The 22,008-nt window shown below is 39.6% G+C and overlaps 1 protein-coding gene across 1 annotated transcript in view; it reads right to left on the reverse strand.

The window, feature by feature from the left end:
• Positions 1–22,008, reverse strand: part of ANO4 (anoctamin 4) — a 340,774-nt gene that overhangs the window by 123,816 nt on the left and 194,950 nt on the right. The gene's annotated exons all lie outside the window — the stretch shown is intronic.

Raw genomic sequence — 22,008 nt, forward strand, 5'->3', positions numbered from 1 at the left:
TGTACTGGGTTCAAGAGAGAGGATTAATGCACAGCAGAGTCAACCTGTGGAATTTTCTGCCACAGGAGGCCACAAAGGCAAAGGTGACTTAGCAATGACAATATTCCCATTCCTTTGTCACCTCCTATCTGGATTATGGCATTGCAGGTTATTTGGACAGAAAACCATCACCCTATAGAAAACTGCAGCTGATGCAGAATGTAGCTGTGTGCCTTCCTAGCAAAACAGGCTGCTAATGGTACACCGCCCCAGCTCTCCATTCTCTCCATTGCTTACCATGGAACAACAGGGTAAATTTAAGACTCCCAAACTTATGTTCAAAATGCTAAATGGTGTGGTCCTAGAACACCTTAAGAACCAGCTCATCCTCTGGACCTTCAACCATCCTCAACAGTTCCATGCCTCAAGAAAAGAGAAACCGCCTTTCACAAGAGAAAAGCTGTTCTCAGACAGGTTTTAGTGGGCAATGGCCTGAGGCTGGGGAACTCTTTCCAACAGCAACTCAGAACTACCACAAAGCTTGCTATATTTCAGTCCAGATCCACAAAGCACTTCTTCTACCTGACCTTTCCCAAGACTTAACACACAGAATATCAACTCTGAAAAAAACCCAAACAAACAAACTAAAAGCTCTACAAGTGCAATTACCTCCCACCTTCCCCTGGGAGTGGTGGGGCAGGACAAGAAGAAGCAGGATGCAGAAGAAACCTCAATTGACAGCTGTAAGTCTTCTTGTTTAATCTTCTAACTCTGGAAGGTGATCAAATGCTTAGGAAATGGGTGGGGTATAAGAATCTAAACAGAACACAAAACGGGAGGCAATGAGATTTAGGGAGGTGCTATCAACATAAGGTGAAGTAGCAGTCCAGGACTTTAGTTTTCCAAAGTGTTTGTTTGATTTTTGTTTCTTATAGATATTTTTTGTTCCTTTCATGCATAATTTGATTTCACAAGCCAAAAAAAGTCAGTAAAGAAATGAAGATTTAAAAAAAAATAAAAATAAAAATTATTCAGGTCACACTGGTATTTTGGCAGTGAATTTTTCCAAAACTATCCCATTTCCTGTTCAGGTAATTTTACGACCCTTTCAAAGATATCGGTAAGTATTATTTAGGGCAGGATATTTCATTGTCAATAAATGCTTATCACTAACTAAAAGTAGAAGCTGATTCTCATGTTTCAAGTATAACAGTTTTTGAAGTCAAATGTATAAAGGCATGACAAACAAGCCTCTTCTTTGTGGAGGTAATCAATTTAATTCATAAAGGAACAATCCAATTTACCAGGTGGCTGAGTATTTAGGAGTATAATTAGTATAATAGATTTATGCTTTCGGATGTTGGTATTAAATTGTTATCATTGCTCCTGGGAACTGCATCTGTTGATGTAACTGGGCAGAATATGTTCCCAACAGGGACACGATGTACTATTAAACCTGCATTTGGCACGATTTCCACAGATAAAACAATCAGGCCATATTACTGAGTTAGTAAAAAGGATCAAATCAAAACTCTTAGGTGATATAAAACACAGTCAATTTAATATGATGCAACTTATGAAGTGACTTTAGAAACATAATCTATCTTTGGGAACACATACCTATACTTTGAAGTCAAATACAAACTGTCAGTACTGAAGAATACCTACCCAGGATCTATTGGTAAATATTTAGGGCCAGAGTGTGCCTGTCTTTGAGCAAGAGGGGGAAGAAATATGAAAGTAGCTTGCCCAGTAGCCTGCCTTACAAATTCAGATAAAATCTGGACGCAACCACAGTTCTTGCACTCCAGATTGTAGAGTTTCAATCTAAGAGTATGTACACATTGATGGCAGCAAACTCACCACTGTCAGATCGATTTATCGGATCGATTGAGCAGCAGTGAAGACCCGCTCAATCGATCCGGAAGTCAATTCAATTAAACCACCTCCTCAAAAGGCATAGCGCTGCATCGATGGGAACGCATTTCCTGTTGGCGCAGTGCAGTGAAGACAGCGTGCAGAAGAGGATTTAGTAAGTTGTCGTGAGTTATGCAAGGTACTCTATGTAGCTTGCGTAACTCCCGTCGACTGCCACTGAATTTCCCAGTAAGTGTGTACTAAGCCTAATTTTACCTTGCCATAGTCAATCACACAAAAGTAAATGTGTGTGTGATGGTCCTAGGTGCAAAGGCTGTGGCCAGTTCATTCCTGTCTTTGTACCTTTCAAAGACCTTGCAGTCTTTCTTGACTTCCCAAAGAATTATTTATTTATTTATACATATAATGTGGAATAGCTCCAACAGGAAACATGGAGAGAGAGGTTTCAGAGAAAAGTTTTGGGTTTTGCTCTCTCTTTCACCAAAGACAACAAAGGAACCAATCCTTTGACTTAGGTATGGGAGAGGGGCACATCTTGACCTGAGAATTTGGTCAGAAATGTTGCTGGGAACAACATCCTGGTAAGGATTTTACCTTGAACCGTGTCTAGTTTGTTAAGTCTTAGCTACTAGAAAGTATTTTATTTTTATTTCTCTTGTAACCATTTCTAATTTTAATAGGTTATACTTGTACTCAAAATCTCTCTCATTATAGTTAAATAAACTTACATTTTTAATCAAAACTAATCCAACATGGTGTTTAAACCAAGCTATTTGGAAACTCCATTTAAGGTAGCAGGCTGCTAAATTTGACCCCTTATGGGGGCGATGGACCTATAATATCTGAACTGTCCAGGATGGGGCAGGAAACTGCAGAACACACATTTTGGGGAAAATTCAGCATTGGGATACTGTTGGGGTTACCCTGCAAGTAGTAACTGAAGCTGCTAGAAGTCAGAGAAGGGTGGTGTATTGCTGACAGGCTGCTGGGGTCAGAGTTGTGGGACTAGGAGCGCAGATATCCACACACTCAGGGTGTGACTTTCATGCTGTTTGTGAGCAATCCAGGTTGGGAGCTACAACAACAAAGTATTGTGATGTCCCAAGGTTGCAGGGCAGGTGGTGGCACAACCCCTCACTGGTCTGGATTGCATGCCGGAATGTGACAGCCTTCTAAACTGTTTTATAAGAAGCCAAACATTTCATGCTATAAGTAGCCTCCAACTATCCACTGAGGATGAGAGATCCTCATGTGATCTCTTCTCCGACTCTGTCTCTGAGGATCAGAGAAGAGGAGGTTTCAGTAAACAAGATGGGAGATAATAAAGGGCCTGCTCAAGAACTTTTAGAAGTCTGGACAGAAAAAGAAAGTCTGATCTTGAACTACTGTGGAGGAAGAAGCAACAGGAATTGGACACAGCCTGGATGTGAAGAGCAATGGAAGGGAAGGAGTCAAACTCTGAGCAATGGGGAAAATGGCAATGCTGTTACCAATGACCAAGAATGGGGGGAGTGATGAGAATTTGAGAGGAAAAATAAGGCATCCATTAGGACATGTCATGAAGACAAAGCGAAATGCAGGTTCTGAAGGAGGGAGGCAGGCAGGTCAGAAGTAATGAGTTAGGCATGTGAGTCATCAATTTAGATATATAGCTGAAGTTGTGTGATCCCATGAGATTACTCAGACAGAGACTATAGAAGGCAAAGAGCAGGTGACAATGAGAAAGCCCTATGAGAAGGTGGGAGAAAAAAAAGTGGGAGAAAGGAGATGGACTTATTTCTTCCTCCCTCCCATCCTTCCTTCCCCCAACCCATGCTTTCTCATAGTGAATGGGAGTAGTGGGCTTCAAAAGAGAGCCACTTCTGCCAGTTTTGGTCTGCTTAGTTGTTCAGCAGTATTATATCTGCTAAGCTTTGTCCTTTGAAGTTATCCTTCCAAGCATGACAGCAGCAGAATCATTTGGAGGCCGCTACTGTCTGGCTGTGGGAAGAGTAGAGGTAAGCAATGAAATGGACAGTGAAAGGATCAAGGAAAATAAGATGGAATAAATGATCCACATCACCCAGGACATTAACTTCAACCAGGTAATATGCAGATTCACTAGTACATGTACATGTTGAAAACAACTTTGGCTGGGTCCACATCATAGCAAACAAAATTTACATTTGCTTCACAGAGGGGCTGTCGGCTGTCACATGTTGTGTAGAGTACATAAAGAGACACCTCATGGACAAGAAACACTATGGCCCACATCCTCAAAGCTATTTCGGAGCTTAAATCTCATTAAAACCAATGGGAATTAGATGCCTATATAGCTTTGAGGCCTACATACATAGTGATCATACAGCAAATACACTGGAGTACCATTATCACTTCTACATGGATGAGGATTCCAGACATTCTCAGCTTTACAGGGGTGGAAGATTGCCACTAAATTCCGCAAACTTTGATACTGAGTCACTCAGAAAATTGGCATTTCATTTAAAATGATGGGAAGGGAAGAAGAAAAATGCAAGTGAATTTCAAAGCACACCTCAGATATGCACAAAAATATGCATATATATTTGATTAAACTACAAATTATGAAAATTATATGCATTTAAAGTATTTTCTATACTTTTAAAAAGATTATTATTTGATTTAAAAAAAATGTTTGGAAATGTCATAATGATATGGTTGGTGAATGGGCTGCAAATCCCAACTGTGCATTCACTGAGAGATAATTAAATGGGTTTTAAGCCTCTTCAGCCCATTCGATTGCAGCTTACATCCAAAACCATTTTATAAGTCTGTATAAAGAACAGCAACAAGAAAGAGTGACACACTTAAATATGCCCTGAGAAGCTTTGCCCATAACATGGGTATCCCTGTAACAGTTTCTATTTTAGGAACAGTTATAAGTGAAAAGTTACATTACAAAATACTATTTTCTCTTATTTTTTGGTAATTCTGAAAAAAAATCAGCATTGTGTATTTCAGATATGTAGAGGGATAGGAAGAATGTTATAAATGTCTGAATCCCGTGACCATTTTCTAAAAGAATTACCTGGATGAATGAGGTCATATTACGTTGATAAAAAGTCATTATGTACATTTTTCCTCTCTAAAGAATTTTAATATTAGGGAAAAACATTCATTTGGCTTGGGCAACTACAAATCAAGCTAACAGGAAACAGACAATGGAACTTACTGATGTGTGTTTCAGAAACAATTTCTAGTTCTGAGACTAAGCAGGTCAAACTAAAATATATGAAAAACAAGTCATAAAATGTAAATGGATTTTATGTTTGACATGGAAACTAATTTTCTAACTGACTTGACTTGATTTGTAAAATCTGTTTATGCCAGAGTCAAAGTGTTTGTGTTCTAAATACTTGAATGTTGTATTTTTAGTTCTAGACATCTGTTATTAAACAGATATAAAAATATGAAGATTCCAGAAGGGAAAGAATTCTAACAACTTATTTCTCAGAAATTTATATTTGGGCATATTTTTTCAAATGAAAATACTTAACCTGGGCACTCTGCTATAATTAGCATCCCACATTTGCAATATTTCAAAATGTGACATTCATATATTAAACTCAAAGCAAAGGTCATCAAGCTAAATTTTAAAACATGAAGGTCCAAAGTCTATAACAGCACCTAAAGATCATCAGCCTGCCATGCACAGAATTTTCATTGAAACCAGAAGAAAATCTGCACACTGAACAATTGTTGGATCAAGACCCCAAAACTAAAAGTTCTCAGTTTTAGTCTTCTGCTGTCTTTATTTTAGCTCTGAAGGTCTTCTTCTTTTAGGTCAGTTTCAAATTTTAAACAGGGATAAGGAAAGTAGAGAGATGGTAACTTCAAAAGATAAGCACAATGTTTTTATATTAGAGCTTAACAATGAATATTTCACAAAGGAGTCAGTGCTGTTCCTTCTAAATTGAAAGCTCCATGTAAATCTATTAATACAAATTACAAATGATGTCTAACAGACTTAATAAATACTGTAGTATTAAAACTGCCAAAGGAATGTTACTTTAAACTGTTTTGCCTACAAAGCATTTTGTGGGATTATTTGAAAAGCTTTTCTGTATGAATATAAAAGGTTTACATGAGCAGAATGGGGTTTTGTAATTTAGAAAATAGCTTAAACAGAAGGACATGTCTAACTGACTGGCAAATTCTTTCATTCCTCGTAGCTATTTCAGCAGCATGCTTCCCTCAGTCCAGGCTTTGTTAAACCTCACTCACGTCATCACTTCATTACACCCATCAAAGGACAGGAAATAAATAAAGATAAACTGAATATTATTGTAGCTAAGCCTCAAGACCCCAATAAAAACTAAGAGTATCTTGTGGGTAAACATCTCTAAGAGGGAGACTGTCACTTGCTTTATGCACCCATGCAGGGGAGAAAATAAGGCAGCCCTTACTCTGCTGCCTCATATATCTGTGCATGAGGTGGCGGAGTGAGGGGCACTATCAATACAACTGCTTAGAAGACGACAATTCCGTTTTGTGGCAACTTTTGACATTTGTTTTAGCTTGGCACTGGAATCAAAACAAAACCTTTAGAGCATTTTAATGAAAACAAAATTGAGTCAAAGTCTCAGCTTTCTAATCAAAACTTGAGCTTTTGAGAGCAAGATTCACATGCTATCATCTGGTGGTTAGGGCACTGGCTTGGGATGTATAAGAACCAGGTTCAAGCCTCCGCTCTGTCTGATCCAGAGCAAAAATGTCCACTGTAGGTCAGTGTGAATTAGGCAGAGCAGAAACTTGAACCTGGGTCTTCTGTATCTATGACTCACACTCTAACAGCCAGACTATAGAGCAGTGGTCCCCAAACTGTGGGGTGTGCCCCCTTAGGGGGTGCAGAGGAACGTCCATGAGGTATGTCAGGGCCTGGGCCAGCCCCCACAAGGGCTTGGAGAGGGAGCGCCACCCAGCTCTGGTCTGCCCCCAGATCCACGTTGGCCCCACCCCCGACTGCAGTTGCAGCCCCAGCTCTGCCCCATGCCCCAGATGTGGCTTGGCCACCAGCCTCTGCTTTCAACCCCTGCTCCTGGCCTGACCACAACTCCGCTCCTGGCCTGGGCAGGGTGTGTGTGTGTGTGGACACATTCTATTACTGGCAAGGGGGGGCATGAGAGGAGACGTTTGGGGACCACTGCTATAGAGGGTGAATGGAGAACTTGTGTTCACTCCTGACCAGTGCCCTGGAACCAAAAATCCTTCCCAATGAAACTTTGTCAAAACCTTTTGGCTTCAATGAAATTTGACCAGCTCTATGAGACAGCTACTCCTGTCCATGTGCAGGTTCAGAAACATCATTGTAAGAACAATGCCATTTTTTCAGAGTGACAGTATTAAAACCTACAGAATTCAGTGGGAAGCTAGTAGGCATTTGGCTGGCATTTCCAGAGAGGCCTGCTTCTCCTCTAACTCGGGGCATCTTTAGAGCTCTGTCCACCAAATCCGCACAGCTGTACTGTAAGGACCCAGTCTTGCAAACCCTGAGCATCCAAAGCTCCCACTGTGTTCTAAGTAGTTACAGACTATTGGATCCAACAGGGAATCTACAGTGGACAAATGCTCTGAAATGCACTCCACACAGCTACAAAAAAAATCTTATGGAATAATTACAATTTAATCCAGAAAGGACTAGAATGTTATATAAGAAGATCTGGATAACCTTGAAAATAGGAGTAATAGAAACAGGATGCAATTTAATAATGCAAAGTGCAAGGTCATGCACTTAGCAAAAATTCTTGCAGTTAGTCCCTATAAGCTGGGGACATATCAGTTGGAAGTGACAGAGGAGGAGAAGGACCTGAGTGTATTAGTTTAATCACAGGCTGACTATGAGCTGCCAATGTGATCAGGCCATGAAAAAGGCCTAGGATACATCAGGTGAGGTATTTCCAGTCAGGATAGAGAAGTATTATTACCATTACACAAGGTACTGGTGAGACCTCATCTGGAATACTGTGTGCAGTTCTGGTCTCCCATGTTTAAGAAAGGTGAATTCAAATGGGAACAGGTACAAAGAAGGACTACTAGGATGATCAGAGGAATTGAGAACCTACCTTACAAGAGGAGACTTAAGGAGCTTGGCTTGTTTAGCCTAACAAAATGAAGGCGTAGTGGAGATATAATTGCTATCTATAAATATATCAGAAAGATAAATACCAGGAGGGAGAACAGTTATTTAAGTTAGCACCAATGTGGGTACAAAAACAAATAGATATAAACTCACCATGAAAAACTTTAGGTTTGAAATTAGACATAAGGTTTCTAACCATCAGAGGAGTGAAGTTCTGAAACAGTCTTCCATGGGGAACAGTGGGGGCAAAAAACCTAACTGACTTGAACTTGATAAATGTATGCAGATGAGATTGCCTACAATGACATGTGGCCCATCTGCAACTGCTAGTAGCAAATATCATCAACAGCCAGAGATGGAACACTAGATGGGGTGGGTTCTGAATTGCTACAGTGAATTCTTTCCCAGGTGTCTGGCTGGTGGGTCTTGCTGACATTCTCAGGAACTAACTGATCACTGTGTTTGGGGTTGGGAAGAAATTTCCCCCCAGGTCAGACTGGCAGAGACCCTGGGGGATTTTCACCTTCCTCTGCAACACATAGAATCATAGAATACTAGAGTTGCTGGTTTAAACTAGAGTAAATGGTGGATTCTCTGTGACTTAAAGTCTTTAAATCATGAATTGAGGAAATCAGTAATTCAGCCAGAGGAGTGGGTGGGTGAGGTTCTGTGGCCTGTGATGTATAGGAGGTCAGACTAGATGAACATGATGGTCCCTTCTGGCCTTCAAGTCTGAGTCTGAGAGAGAACATATTAATGTAAAATGAAAAATTATCTCCTCTTCAGATGGAATGCTCCACATATAATCCTTTGTTATTAATATATGCTCTGTAGGCCAGATGTTTCCAAACACAGTGTTATCCAAAAAGTTGTAACCTCCCTGATTTACAAAGAGTGGGCAACAGAAAACTATGTCAAGAAAAAAATGCTGAACTTTTCTGCAAAAAAAAAAAAAAAAAAAAAAGAATATTCATGGAAATATTTTTAATCCATTGGGATTAAACAATTTTTCCAGTTTCTTAATACTATCTAGCTATTCTATTTAAAAATGATGCTCTTCAAATGCACATCAGTATTTTCAATGAAACATTCCCTACTACATTCACACCAGACTTTTTTTGCCTGCCACCTTTACACTCTGTGTTGAAGGCTGGAATTTGTGAAATACAAGAACCATTTACTTTATAAAGAGCTCTAGACACATCCCAGGGAAATGGATCAAAAGTCCACTTTTTAAACTGTGTACTGTGAAATTTGAGTTCAAACTTCATCCACATAGAATTCCGAGTTCCTCTTCAGTGCTCATCTCCTAAGTCTTCATTGTGCTTCATGGCAAAAAAAAACCCAACCAAACAAAAAAACCCACTCCAAAACATTGTTTATAATGCTTGGAAAGCAAATTGTTTTTTCCCATAATGCCCAGGTAATTGAGGATGCCTCTATAGTATAATGACAAAGCCTTTTTGGAGCAGTACAATCTATTAAAAAGACATCTGGCACTGGGCATCATTCTTTTTTTATATCTATTCATTTATATATGGATCACTGTTGAAACAAGAATTTCATTAAGTCTCATGAGGGAGCTCTTTGCACTATAGAATTAATTGATTTACTCTTCAGTCTAGAATGAAACTTTGTATGTGCGATTGATCTGTGTATGGCTTGCACAGGCTGAGCCACATGGATTACCTGCCACTTGTCAAAGGAAAACAAAAAAGAAAGAGTGAAGCTAAACATTTTAAAGTAAATAACTGGACTTTCACAGCTAATGTGTATGTTGGGTTTGATTTTCAGCCTGGCCTTAACAAGGATTTCTGTGTTGCACCTGCAATTCTGCAGGCAGTTTGTGTGTCTGAAAACTGTTTGGGGGTTGTGGTGGATAATCAGCTGAACATGAGCTCCCAGTGTGACCCTGCATCCAAAAGAGCTAATGCGATCCTAGAACACAAAGAGGCGAATCACAAGGAGGAGTAGAGAGGCTATTTTACCTCTGTATTTAGTACTGATCAACTTCTTCTGAAATATTGTGTCTAGTCCTGGTTCCCACAATTCAAGAAGGTTGTTGATGAATTGGAGAGGGTTCAGAGAAGAGCCCTAAGAATAATTAAAGGATTAGAAAACCTGCCTTGTAATGATAGAGTCAAGGAGCTCAATGTATTTAGCTTAATAAACAGAAGGTTAAGGGATGACTTGATTACAATCTGCAAGTACATACGTAGGGAACAAGTATTTAAAAATGGGCTCTTCAGTCTAGCAGAGAAAAGTATTATAAGATCCAATGGCTGAAAGTTGAAGCTAGACAAATTCAGGCTGGAAATAAGACATTAATTTTTAATGAGAATAATTAACAATTACAATTTACCTAGGGTCATGGTGGATTCTCCATGACTGACAATTTTAAAATCCAGATTGGACGTTTTTCTAGAAGATCTGCTCTAGGAATTATTTTGGGGAAGTTCTATGGCCTGTGTTATACAGGAAGTCAGATTAGATGATCACAGTGGTCCCTTTTGGTCTGGAATCTATGATTGTCATTTAGATGCTTAAGTGCCAGATTTGTGATTGCAATCAAGCACAGTGCTAGAAATCTAAATAATAAATTGTGCCTGCTAATAATGTGGTATTATTATGCTGTTCATGAATCTGCAGCTCTCTCATACGGTACAACTTCTGCGGTAAGTTCATTAGTTCATGTTATTTACATACTGGTTAATAGGATCAGAAAAGTAAGAGACTGAAATGGCCTATTATAGAGAGTCATATCTATCCAAATGCTTAACGTAGTCTACAATAGAAGACATCAGATAGTAAATTGACACTGCACTTGATCTTATTCAAAAGGAAAGATCAGGGAAAATGTAGCTTTTCCCAAATGTCTGTCCCAACTGGGAGAGAAAATTTGCAACTCTTGATCAGATTACGTAGTATTTTGCTTAATGCAGGTGTAGAGTGAAATCCAGATTCTAAAGAAACCAGTAGGAATTTTGCCACTGACTTCAACGGGATTGCAGATGTAGTATTTAACAGAAATCTTGAAATAAATGTTGGTCACAGTTTTCTCTGTGTGTATGTGTATATGTGGCAGGAGGGATGATGTTGAGATGAGTTAGAGGACAGGAGATCCCTCATCAATATAAAAAAGGAAAGAGGACAGGAAGGAATTTAATTTTAGTCGTCTTGCAACTTTCCCAAAGTGTATTTTAAAGCTAAGTAAGTTAGCAAAAGAGACAATACATAAATACTAATAGGAACAAAACAACATAACATAGCCGATTCAAAATGCATAAATACTTAAAAGGCGGATCCTCAGCAATAGGTCAAAACACACTTGTCACAGCACTAGATCAAAAGGCACTATGGAACGTTGCATGGGTCGGAGTAGGGTCCACACAGCCATCTTGCCATGCACTAAGTCTCTGTGTGGACACACAGCCATATATAGGGATGTATAATTCCATATATCATATATGATGTCATCACCTAAGCTTATAAGGTATCTTTTCTAACTGCCAGCTCTGCAAATACTGCATATTAAGCTATTCTTTCCAACCCATGCATCACAACCAATAATAAAGGCTGTACAACTGGAATTTCATTAATAACACTGTCAATGATCCATGAGTTGGAACAGTACACAGCTCATTCCAATATAACTGTTCTGGCTTGGCAGTACTAACAAGAGAACAAAGTTGGAGAAGTTATTTTTTGTCAGAAAGGAACACTGATATAACTATGAATACATACAGGAGGAAGAGCTGTTGATTAAAATATGTGGCATTTTCACATAAAATACAATTATGTTCAGAAAAGTGATTAAGTTTCAGCTTTCAAAGTTTATTCTCTGCTCAGCCTGTATTTCAAGCCTTTTTCCTCACTTTGACATGGTCTTAATCTAATTTTGGTTTTACATTCAGGGATCAGTCAAGAGTCACGATACTGTACTACACTGTGTATTCTTTCTGCCATTTGTAACTTCTCACTACATTCATTACTTTAAACAAGACCTGAGCCAAGTTGTTGCTGAGTACATGAAACTTTCTCACTATTCAGTACCAAACCTCAAAAACCTGTCTCCATTAGCACAAAGTTAAAGCCATGTTAAGGGAAACTACTTTATAGAGTACTTACTATCCCTCCACAAACACATTCAGAACCCATAAAGTCAAAAATAATATATTTATATAGTATCTTTGATTCAGACGGATCCCCAAATGCTTTTCAGACTTAAACTATACCTACTGGTAGCTATCCATTCACACACATATGTGAGGGTAAGAATGAGCTGCCTTGCAGTGAGTACCTATTTTGCATTTCTGCTGCATATCAACTGCCGGATGTTGCCCAGAAATGTCAGTTGCTGCTTAAGGCAGAAAATCAAGCACAAGTAGGGATGACCTGGTGAGATTTCGATGCTGATTGTGACAATGTTGAAGTTTTTAATTTGACATGTAGCACAAAAGCACATAACATGAATGGTTAACAGAACACTGAGAAACACTGGTACACAAAACCTACCCTTTCTTTAACTGAAAGTAAATGTCCACATGCAGACTGAAATGCAAACATGCTAACTGATTTTTGAAAAATATCAGAAATTAGTTTATGGGCAATGCTCTACATCCAGTGACTGGGGAGAATGCAGTATTTGCTTGATGGGACATAGAGGACTGAAGGTTTTTTTTGGTATTTTAAATCATTTTATTGGTTTCGTACTTAAACATTAACATACCCATATAAAATTAAAAAAATACAAATACAGAACCTGATCCTGCCACTCTTATTTACATCAGCAGGCTAACTACTCATGTAAGATTTATATTTATTTATCTCTATCAGAATATTTAAAGTGGCTTTCGCTACATTATTTAGGTGAAGTATCTAGGGTTGCATTATAGGGGCTATATGTAGCATATAATCACAAAAGGTGAGATTCTCACCCCTACTCTAGCTCCTTTATGCCTGGTAAAAGTTCCAAAGTGATGTAGAGGGGCTCTAAAAGATCCTGATCTGGCTGAGGGAGCATTCCCTCGGTGCAGAAAACAGCCTAAAGGCTCCCTTTCTGAATTTCCTCTTGTAAGTCCTGGTGTAGGGCAGTGCTTTCCAAACTGTGAGCCACTGTTGCCTTGGGGAGTCATGAAGGGTTCATGGATGAGCCATGGTATTTGGGAAATTTTTTTAATCCATATGCTTGTTTTTATTTTTTTTCCTAAATAAGAGACTATTAAACTAAAAAAATCACCTTCATCTTATCTATGGATTTGCATGTTATGCTGCTTTTGCTCCGGGAAGGGGGGAGGGAGAGAGGGATGGACAGAGGACCTCTCTGTGCACTCCACGCCTGTAGAGGGCCTTCTCCGGAGAGACTGCTGTTGGTGGCAGGATTCAGCAGGAAGTATCTTGGCAGAAAGCCCCCTACTGGAGTGGAGGGCAAAGAGAGGCTCGCAGTGCACTGGCAGATATGGGATGGGGACTGAGGGGGGAGATAGGTGCATCTTATCTTTATAATGGAACATTATTTTACCAAATGCTAAGCCTACAACCAGCAAAGGTTTGGCTGAAGAAGATTTTAATAAAGTTAAATAGAAAAGGAAGATAAGTAGATAATGCAATGAAAGTTACATTATGTTTGGATTTTCATGTCTCAATATTATTGCGGAAAGTCCACAGCCACAGTGTGTCATTTGTTTTCAAGTGTTAGTAAATGCAAGTTTGAGGCCAGGGAAACTACAGAGACATTTAGAAACCAAACACCAAGAATTTGTAAACAAGAGCTGTGATTTTTTCCATTGAAAATGAGATGCATTAGCAAAAAAAAAAAAAAAAAGTCACATCTAAAGAAGCAACTGTTCCCCAAAAAGCCTTAGAAGCATCTTATGTTGTGACCATGCAAATGGCAAAAGGCAAACAAGCACACACCACTGGCAAGACCCTTCTATCCAGTAGTAATAGACATGTAGAATTACGAGTGGGGAACAAGCAGCTATGGATCTGAAAACCATTCCTATGTCAAAAAATACCATCTGTTGACACACTGATAAGCTTGCAGAAACTGTCCAGGACCAATTGACAGAACAAGTTAAGAAGAGTCAATATTGTGCACTTCAGCTTGATGAATCCACAGACGTAGCCAACGTGGGCTCAGCTTCTCAATTATGTGAGATTAGTCAAAGCAAGTTCAACAGTTGAAGAACTACCATGTTGCAAAGAAATCCCAACCAAAACAGCCAGTGAGGAAATATTTAAGACCCTCGATAAATTCATAGCAGATGAATGTTTTAACTGGGCTACTTGTGTGGGGCTGTGCACTGACGGGGTAGCAGCCATGACTGGAAAGAACAGTGGGGTTGCAGCACAAGTAATGAAAGTGGCACCAACAACAACTGGGGGACATTGCATGATTCATCACCAAGCTTTGGCATCAAAGTTGCAACCTGAAGTACACAAAGCTCTTAACATTGTTGTTAAAATTGATGGGATTTTATAAAACCCCAGGCAGTGAACGCAAATTGTTTTAGTGTGCTGTGCAAAGAGATGGGGTCTCACCACACTCAACTTCTGTTTCACAGTGAAGTCAGGTGGGTGTCACATGGAAAAGTATTACAACACATCTTTGAATTAGGTGATGAAATCAGAATTTCCTCTTTAGTAAAACAGACCTTGGAGACTATGGGTGTATAATGTGGACTCCTTGACTATGTTAGTTTACCTGGTGGACATATTTGATAAACTGAAGGTTCTGAACCAACACTTCACAGTAGGAATACAAATATAAATACTTGATAGGAAAGAGAAAAATCAGAGGATTCATGAAGAAGCTTTGTCTTTGGAAATGTCACATTGAAAAGGGAATTACCAAAGTGTTTCCAGTGTTAGACTTTTAAAAAGAAAAAATGAAAGCGATCAAAAGACTATTAAAGACCAAATATTAACTCATTTGCCTGATAGTATTAATATTTTGACAAATATTTTCCTGGAGTTGAACATGAATCTTCATACACTGATTTGAAATCCATTCTCGGGTGACTCCATTCCAACATTACGTATCTCGGCTCAAGAAAATCTTAGAATTGTCAAAAAATCACAAACTAAAGACCAAGTTTTCAAATCTAACAAACCAGAAATTCTGAATTGAAAGAAGAGCATGAAGAACTCAGTAATTAAGCTATGAAAATGCTGCTTGCATTTGCTTCTCATTATCCGTGCAAGTCTGGGATTTATACAATGATTTCTGTGAAAACTAAACACAGAAATTATTTAAACTTGGAAAACAACTTACAACTAGCGCTATCAGAGATTCTGCCAAACATTGTGGAACTATGCAATTTGAAAAGGCCTATTTTTTGCACTAAAATCTTCGATTGTGTGTGAACTCACCAAAAAATTCATATTTTCAAATCACAGTTTTAAAAACCTGGATTAGATTAGTGTGATATGACTTAACTCCCATCACCTGCAAGATAAGGGATAAAACCCCAATTAGTCATGCTCTGCATCTGCTGGGTGGCTGATTAACTAATTGCCTCCTGACCAGAAGGGACAGAGCAAGGCCTTATAAGTAGGCTGAAGGTACTCAGTTGTGGAGCAAGGCCTGGGGTAGGAAGACTGAGGAAGGCCATAGGGACAGGATTGGTCCCCAGGTTGGGCCTTAGAAAAAAGGGGGCAAGATCTAGGGAGATACTGAGGGGAAGACAGGACTTTTCTACAGAGGGAAACTCAAAGTAGAGTAAAGTAGGCTCCCGTGTGAGGAAGCCCTGAGAAAGGATTTTTAAGTAGAGAAGAGAAAAGCCTTCAGTACCCCAAGAAGGCAGAAGAATTATTCAGTTTCATTTGGAGTTTTGTTTGGACCTCAGAATGGGTCTGAATATAGGTGACTTGGTTGGAGGGTGGAGCCGCAGAAGACCCAGGGCTAATGCCAGGCAGACTTCAGGAGGTGCTGGAACTGAAGATAGTGGCAACATCCCACACTGATACAAGAGGGCACGTCAAAGATAAGCGAGCACTGCCACAATTGGATTATATAATTAAACAAACTGTGTGATGTACAAGTTACTGAACTATCTGTATTTTAGAGTGTCTTTTGAATCTAGAGACCTGAGTCAGTAAAAAAGCGAACAAATCAAAACACGGTATTTAGACTCAGACTCCTAGATTTTAAAGTCAGAAGGGCCATCGTGATCATCTTAGTCTGACCTTCTGCACATCACAGGCCACAGAACCTCACCCACCCACTCCTGAAATAGACCCCTAACTCCTGGCTGAGTTACTGAAGTTCTCAAATCAAGATTTAAAGACTTCAAGTTACAGACTCCACCATTTACACTAGTTTAACCTGCAAGTGACCCACGTCCCATGCTACAGAGGAAAGTGAATCTGCCAATTTGATAGGTTTCCAGGTGTCCAGTTTTTGACCAGAAAGTCTGGTCAGAAAGGGAACCTGGTAATGTCCAGTTATCGTGGGCAGGGGGAGGTGCTGGGTCATCACGGGCATAGTTTGGCCAGGCATTACCCCCTGCACTGACCCTCCCCCCCAATTTCTGCAAGTGCCGAACAGGGTAGTCGGAGGGTAGGGGTCTCTTGTCCTTCCCACGCTGTGCCAACTCGCTCGGCCACTCTACCCGGCTGAGGGTGGCTGGATGCTCTCTGGGTTGCTGCCTCCTGGGTCCTAGTGGCTGTCGTCATCCTCTTCTATGTGTGCTAGGTTCTGTTTCTGTACAATGGTGAGTGCCTGTGGGGCTACAGGGCAAGTGTGTGTGTGTGGGGGGGGGAGGCAGTGGGGGAGCGATGGGGGGAACGAGTTACCAACATTTAGAAAGGTGGCAACCCTACAATCTGACCCGAGGGAAAATTCCTTCCCGACCCCAAATAGGGGGATCAGTTAGAACCTGAGCATGTGGGCAAGACCTACCAGTAAGATACCTGGGAAAGAATTATCTGTAGTAACTCAGAGCCCTCCCCATCTAGTGTCCTGTCTCCAGCCGTTGTGGATTTTTGCTACTGGCAGTCATTGATGGGCCACATGCTAGCATAGGCAGTCCCATAATACCAACCCCTCCATACCCTTAGCAAGCTCAGTCTTGAAGCCAGTTAGCTTTTTTGCCCCCACTGCTCCCCTTGGAAAGCTTTTCCAGAACTTTACTCCTCTGATGGTAAGAAACCTTCACCTAATTTTGAGCCTAAACTTGTTAATGGCCAGTTTATATCCATTCGTTCTTGTGTCAACATTGGTGCTTAACTTAAATAACTCCTCTCCCTCCCTGGTATTTATCCCTCTGATGTATTTATAGAGAGCAACCATATCTCCTCTCAGCCTTCTTTTGGTTAGGCTAAACAAGCCAAGCTTTTTGAGTTTCCTTTCAAAAAGTAGGTTTTCCATTCCTCAGATCATCCTAGTAGCTCTTCTCTGCACCTGTTCCAGTTTGAATTCATCTTTCTTAAATATGGGAGCTCAGAATTTGGCTGTAGGGGGACACCAAGTTGTAAAATATCAGTAAGGGAGCCGCAGTACTGAAAGGTTTGGGAATCACAAGTTTAGGAGGTATATGGGAGATGTGGCTGAGGATGGGGGTGGGGTGCATTGGGGATGGATGCACACAATGCTTCAGAGATTCTGGGCAGCATTATGGATCCAAGGCAGTGAGGGACGAGTTGCCCTAACTTAGACTGGTCCTAGGACTGTCTAATGGGCACTGCAGAGCAGCACAGAATCAGGAAGGAGCAAACATAGTTTTAAACCACCTTAGCTGTCTTCCCCATGGACTGAGTTCAGCACAGATTCTCACCCCTCAAAATTAACCAAATCCAATATACATGTTTATCATGCAAAATGTTTCTGAAGCTACATTTTACCATTCATTTTATGAATGTCAAACTCAAAAATTAGTCTAAAAGAACATTAGTAAGCAAAAACAATTCTCTATTCAGTATCTCAGTATAGCGTTAAGAACTACAATAAAAGAAAAAGTAAACTGGATTGAAATCAAATCAAATAGAATCTATTCTTAGAGTCTAGGTATCAAAGCATCTTGTCATGTATCAAATATGCTTTCAAATATAAGTACCTTCAATACATGAACACAATGTCTTAATTAATGTGTCTATCAGAAATATTTTTCCAGTTATAATCCTCCGATAGGCCTCGCATGATTCCCATAAGATAGTCACAGAAACCAGTGAAACTGTACTGACAGACAAAGTCAGTAATCTCATCTTTGATCTGACCATTAAATACAGGAACTTGAATTTCATATTTTTTTTGTATCCAATAGTATAAACTTAACAACAGTAGGGAGTGATAAGAATCCTGAGGCCCAGATATCACAACTACTTACATAATTTATGAGACCATGTAAGATAAAATAGAAATCAATATGAGAATGTTTGATATCAGACTGTGAAAATGATGTACTCTGTCCCTGCAGTGGAAAGTCCTAAAAACATGTGTTAGGCCCATATTTTGCATTAAATACCTAGAATTTCTTTATCTCACAGTCACAGATGTACTGGAAATGATCCAGGTCGAACTGGGACAAGACTATCTCCTACCAGTATACATGAAAAAATATTTATACTAACGTTACATAAAAATCAGCACCAGTGCTGTTTAGTGTGTAAGTTTAGCCAATTGTGTACTCATGGCCACTCAGATTAATTACTGCTATCACAGCTCTGCCCCCCATATCCTGCATCACTTTGATATGTAGGGATTTATTTTTCATGCTAGCCCCATTCCACTGTTTAAGGCTGAAGATGAACAACAAGATTATCGTGGAATTTCCAAAACACAGCCATGTAAAATAGCCCAAGAACCTGTATGTGAATTCTCAGGAGACGGGGCATGTGTGCAAAATATTAATTATCTTCATCATGCAGGAACTGTCCAGATTTTGTTAGCTTCATGTTTCTGATATTGTGCCTGCCCTTCTGTCTGCATTTGCGGTTTAACTTTTACATTTCATGCTATTTGCCTAACTAGTTCAAAAACTGCCGCTTCAAGCTCTTGCATCATTTGCATTTCTCAGGGTAGCTGGTATCATATGTCATCCTTTCACTGCATTGTTTCTGGTGAATTTGGTTTCAAAGTTGTAGTGTGAATAGCCCTTAAAGTTTCCTTTTCAATATTTCATCTCAAATTAAACAGGGTAAAGCAGACAGGACTAATGTCAAAATCCTGAAGCAACATCACGAACAGTCAAGTAGCCAGATGAAAAACAATCAAGAGCCAAACAGAAAATTTTTGAACAGCCAATATTCACCTGACTCTGACATTCATAACTGATGTACCTTACATTCAGCAGTCAGAAGTGGAGACAGCTGTCTCTCACATCTTCTACAGTTGTAAACTTAGCTCTCTTCCCACTAAAAGCAGGCTCATTATATAAAAGTAAGGAGTATCAGTCAAAGCTGCTAATTTATACATTCCAGCACTGACACCCAGATTGATTTGGAACGCTTACCAAAGAACAGATACATGCAATTAAAACGAGACACAGCCAAGGCATAAACCAGTCAATCCACTGAGTTCAAACTTAGGTGTTATCTAAGGAGGCTGCTCATGTACAGAGAGAGTTACTGATACTGTAATTCTACTTATTTCCTCTGATTGTAATTCAATTTGAGGACAAAAATTATTATAAAATATGTATCTTGGGGTTTAATTTAATGTCAAAGTCATATGGTCTAAAAGGCTACAAATTTAGTCTTTAAAAGCATTTACTAGAGCTATGTAACAACCTCATTTTGATCATCCTGAGTGAAACAAAATTTAGAGATGTCCAATTACTAATTGTAGCAAGAAGTCATACTGGGTCAAACAGTATTAATGAGAAATATAGCTGCATGTCAATGGAATATTGAAATGAGGAGTGAGATGGCAGAATATTCAGAGAAAACTTGTATGGTAGGCAGTAAAAGAGCACATGCCAATAAAGTCAATTTCACTGATTTGAAAAAAGACAACTGAGAGAGAACTTCAAAAGTCGATTCCAAGCACCTTAAAGGCTAATATTTCAAAAGTTTCCCCACGCAAAATGCTGCATTTAACGTCCATAATACATAATAGATAGCGCCTTTGTAGCTTTCACTGTTGGCCTCAGTACCACAATAAATCCAAAAGCCTGTTTCAAATTTCTCAAAATAAAACAGTTCTTCAAAATAGCACTATTTGACAGATAAATCAATAGGGAGGGACTCATTCCATGTTCATCTTCTGCTTTGATAAAACTTAATAAGTTACAAAAAAGATATTCCCATGTTTACTCTTGACTTTATATTATGAAAAAAGATCAGATGTTTGTGACCTGGGGCCAAACAGCCACATTAATACTCCTGAATTAGCTAATAATGAGTTAACATGATGCTGAACTTCCTCTGTGAAACAGGTCCTTGTGAGTACAAGCAAGAAACCTATAAAATAAATACACCCTCATTAAACTGCTGTTGTGACATGAAGGTTATTTCCCAGATACCTTGATGTAGTAGCTACTGGTAAATGATGTTGATGTTTTAATGGTAACCGCTTCACAATATCTATGTTCAATCAGAAAAAATATTAAAGGGAAGGCAGATATGTATAACAATTTTATTCCTTTCAAAGAGAAAGGCCTGCCATTTTTTCCCCATTTAGCATTCTAATAGGAAGTGTGCTGTTCAAGGGCATGTGAAGAAGAACTATAGGTGTACAGCTGATGACGTGTATTTTAATATCAGGGAGACAGTGTATAAAGACAGGTAGATAAACAGACACATAGTAGGTAATTCAGGAAAGCCTTGAACCTACAAATCCTTGTATGGTATTATGTAGCAGAGATTATACTCCAGCACAGGTGAGAGTACATTAGGTATACGTAAAGTTAAGTACTAGACATGGTCCTTCACACTGATGATCACTAAGTCTCAAGCCCCCTCCATGCCCCCTAACTTATTTGTAAGTATAAAAAGGAGCAGGGGTCGGGCAGAAAATGTGCATGTTTAAGCATGTTCCTAAACCACTTCCCTATATATGACTTTTATGGGCTTTGCTGATGCCTCAAAAATAAATTGTCATAGTATATTTTATGTTAGTTTTTCACATTATTCATAGTAATTAGACATTGTGATATCAGAAATATCATTAGTAAATAATACATTTATATTATTCACTAATCTCAAATTTTTGTATAGTTGAGGGCTTGATAGTGTTCACTAACATGGTAGGGAAGAATTATTCCTTCCACTGCAGGAGTCACTGGGTGAAATTCTATGGCCTATGTAATGTCAAAGGTCAGACAAGATGATCTTACTGGTTCATTCTTGCCTTAAAGTTTAAGGGACTGATTTTCATTTACACCAGCGGTTCTCAACTGGTGGTACGCGTACCACCGGTGGTACTTACGAGAAGGCTGGGTGGTACACAAGCCGTACCGCGCCGCCGAATCCGCCGCCGGAAGTGCCCTCCCGCTCGCCCTTGCGAAACTTTGCCGCCGAAAATGGGAAAGCGGCGGAAGGGTTTCGGCGGTGGGTATTGTTTCTCCCATGTAAGGCGCCGCAAGTCTCTCCCCGCTGCCGCAAAACCCCGCAGCAAATCCCTCCCGCCGCCGCCGCGAAATCCCGCCTTTTTTTCCCCGAGTGGTACTCGGGTCGGGTACAGTCGGGTCAAGTGGTACTTGACCTGACTGTACCTGGCCCGAGTGGTACTCGGGAAAAAAAGGTTGAGAACCGCTGATTTACACTAAGACCCATTTACACTGCTGTGGCACTTTAAGCAGATTATATTTAGACCCACTTTAAGGTCCTTTTCCTTTGCCAGGGCAGTGTAAAGAGGCTTTAGAGCAGTGATACTCAGACCTCAATGGTTCAAGAGCCAAATTAGTGATCAACATTACCCAAAAGAGCCATAGTAGTGTGAATTCATTGTTTCATTTACTATTTTTCTAGATATATATTTTATACATTATTCTCACAGCAAAATGACTGACTGAGAATTCTACATTTGGTTAATAACATAGTAAAAGCATTCTGATCGGTTAATAATTAAAATCACAGTGTTTTAATATCAGGTGTTGCAAAGAGCCACTTGC

Source organism: Emydura macquarii, unplaced genomic scaffold (genome assembly GCF_026122565.2).
Source record: "Emydura macquarii macquarii isolate MOO-44397 ecotype Brisbane River unplaced genomic scaffold, CSIRO-AGI_Emac_v2 contig_2205, whole genome shotgun sequence".
Taxonomy (NCBI): Eukaryota; Metazoa; Chordata; order Testudines; family Chelidae; genus Emydura; species Emydura macquarii.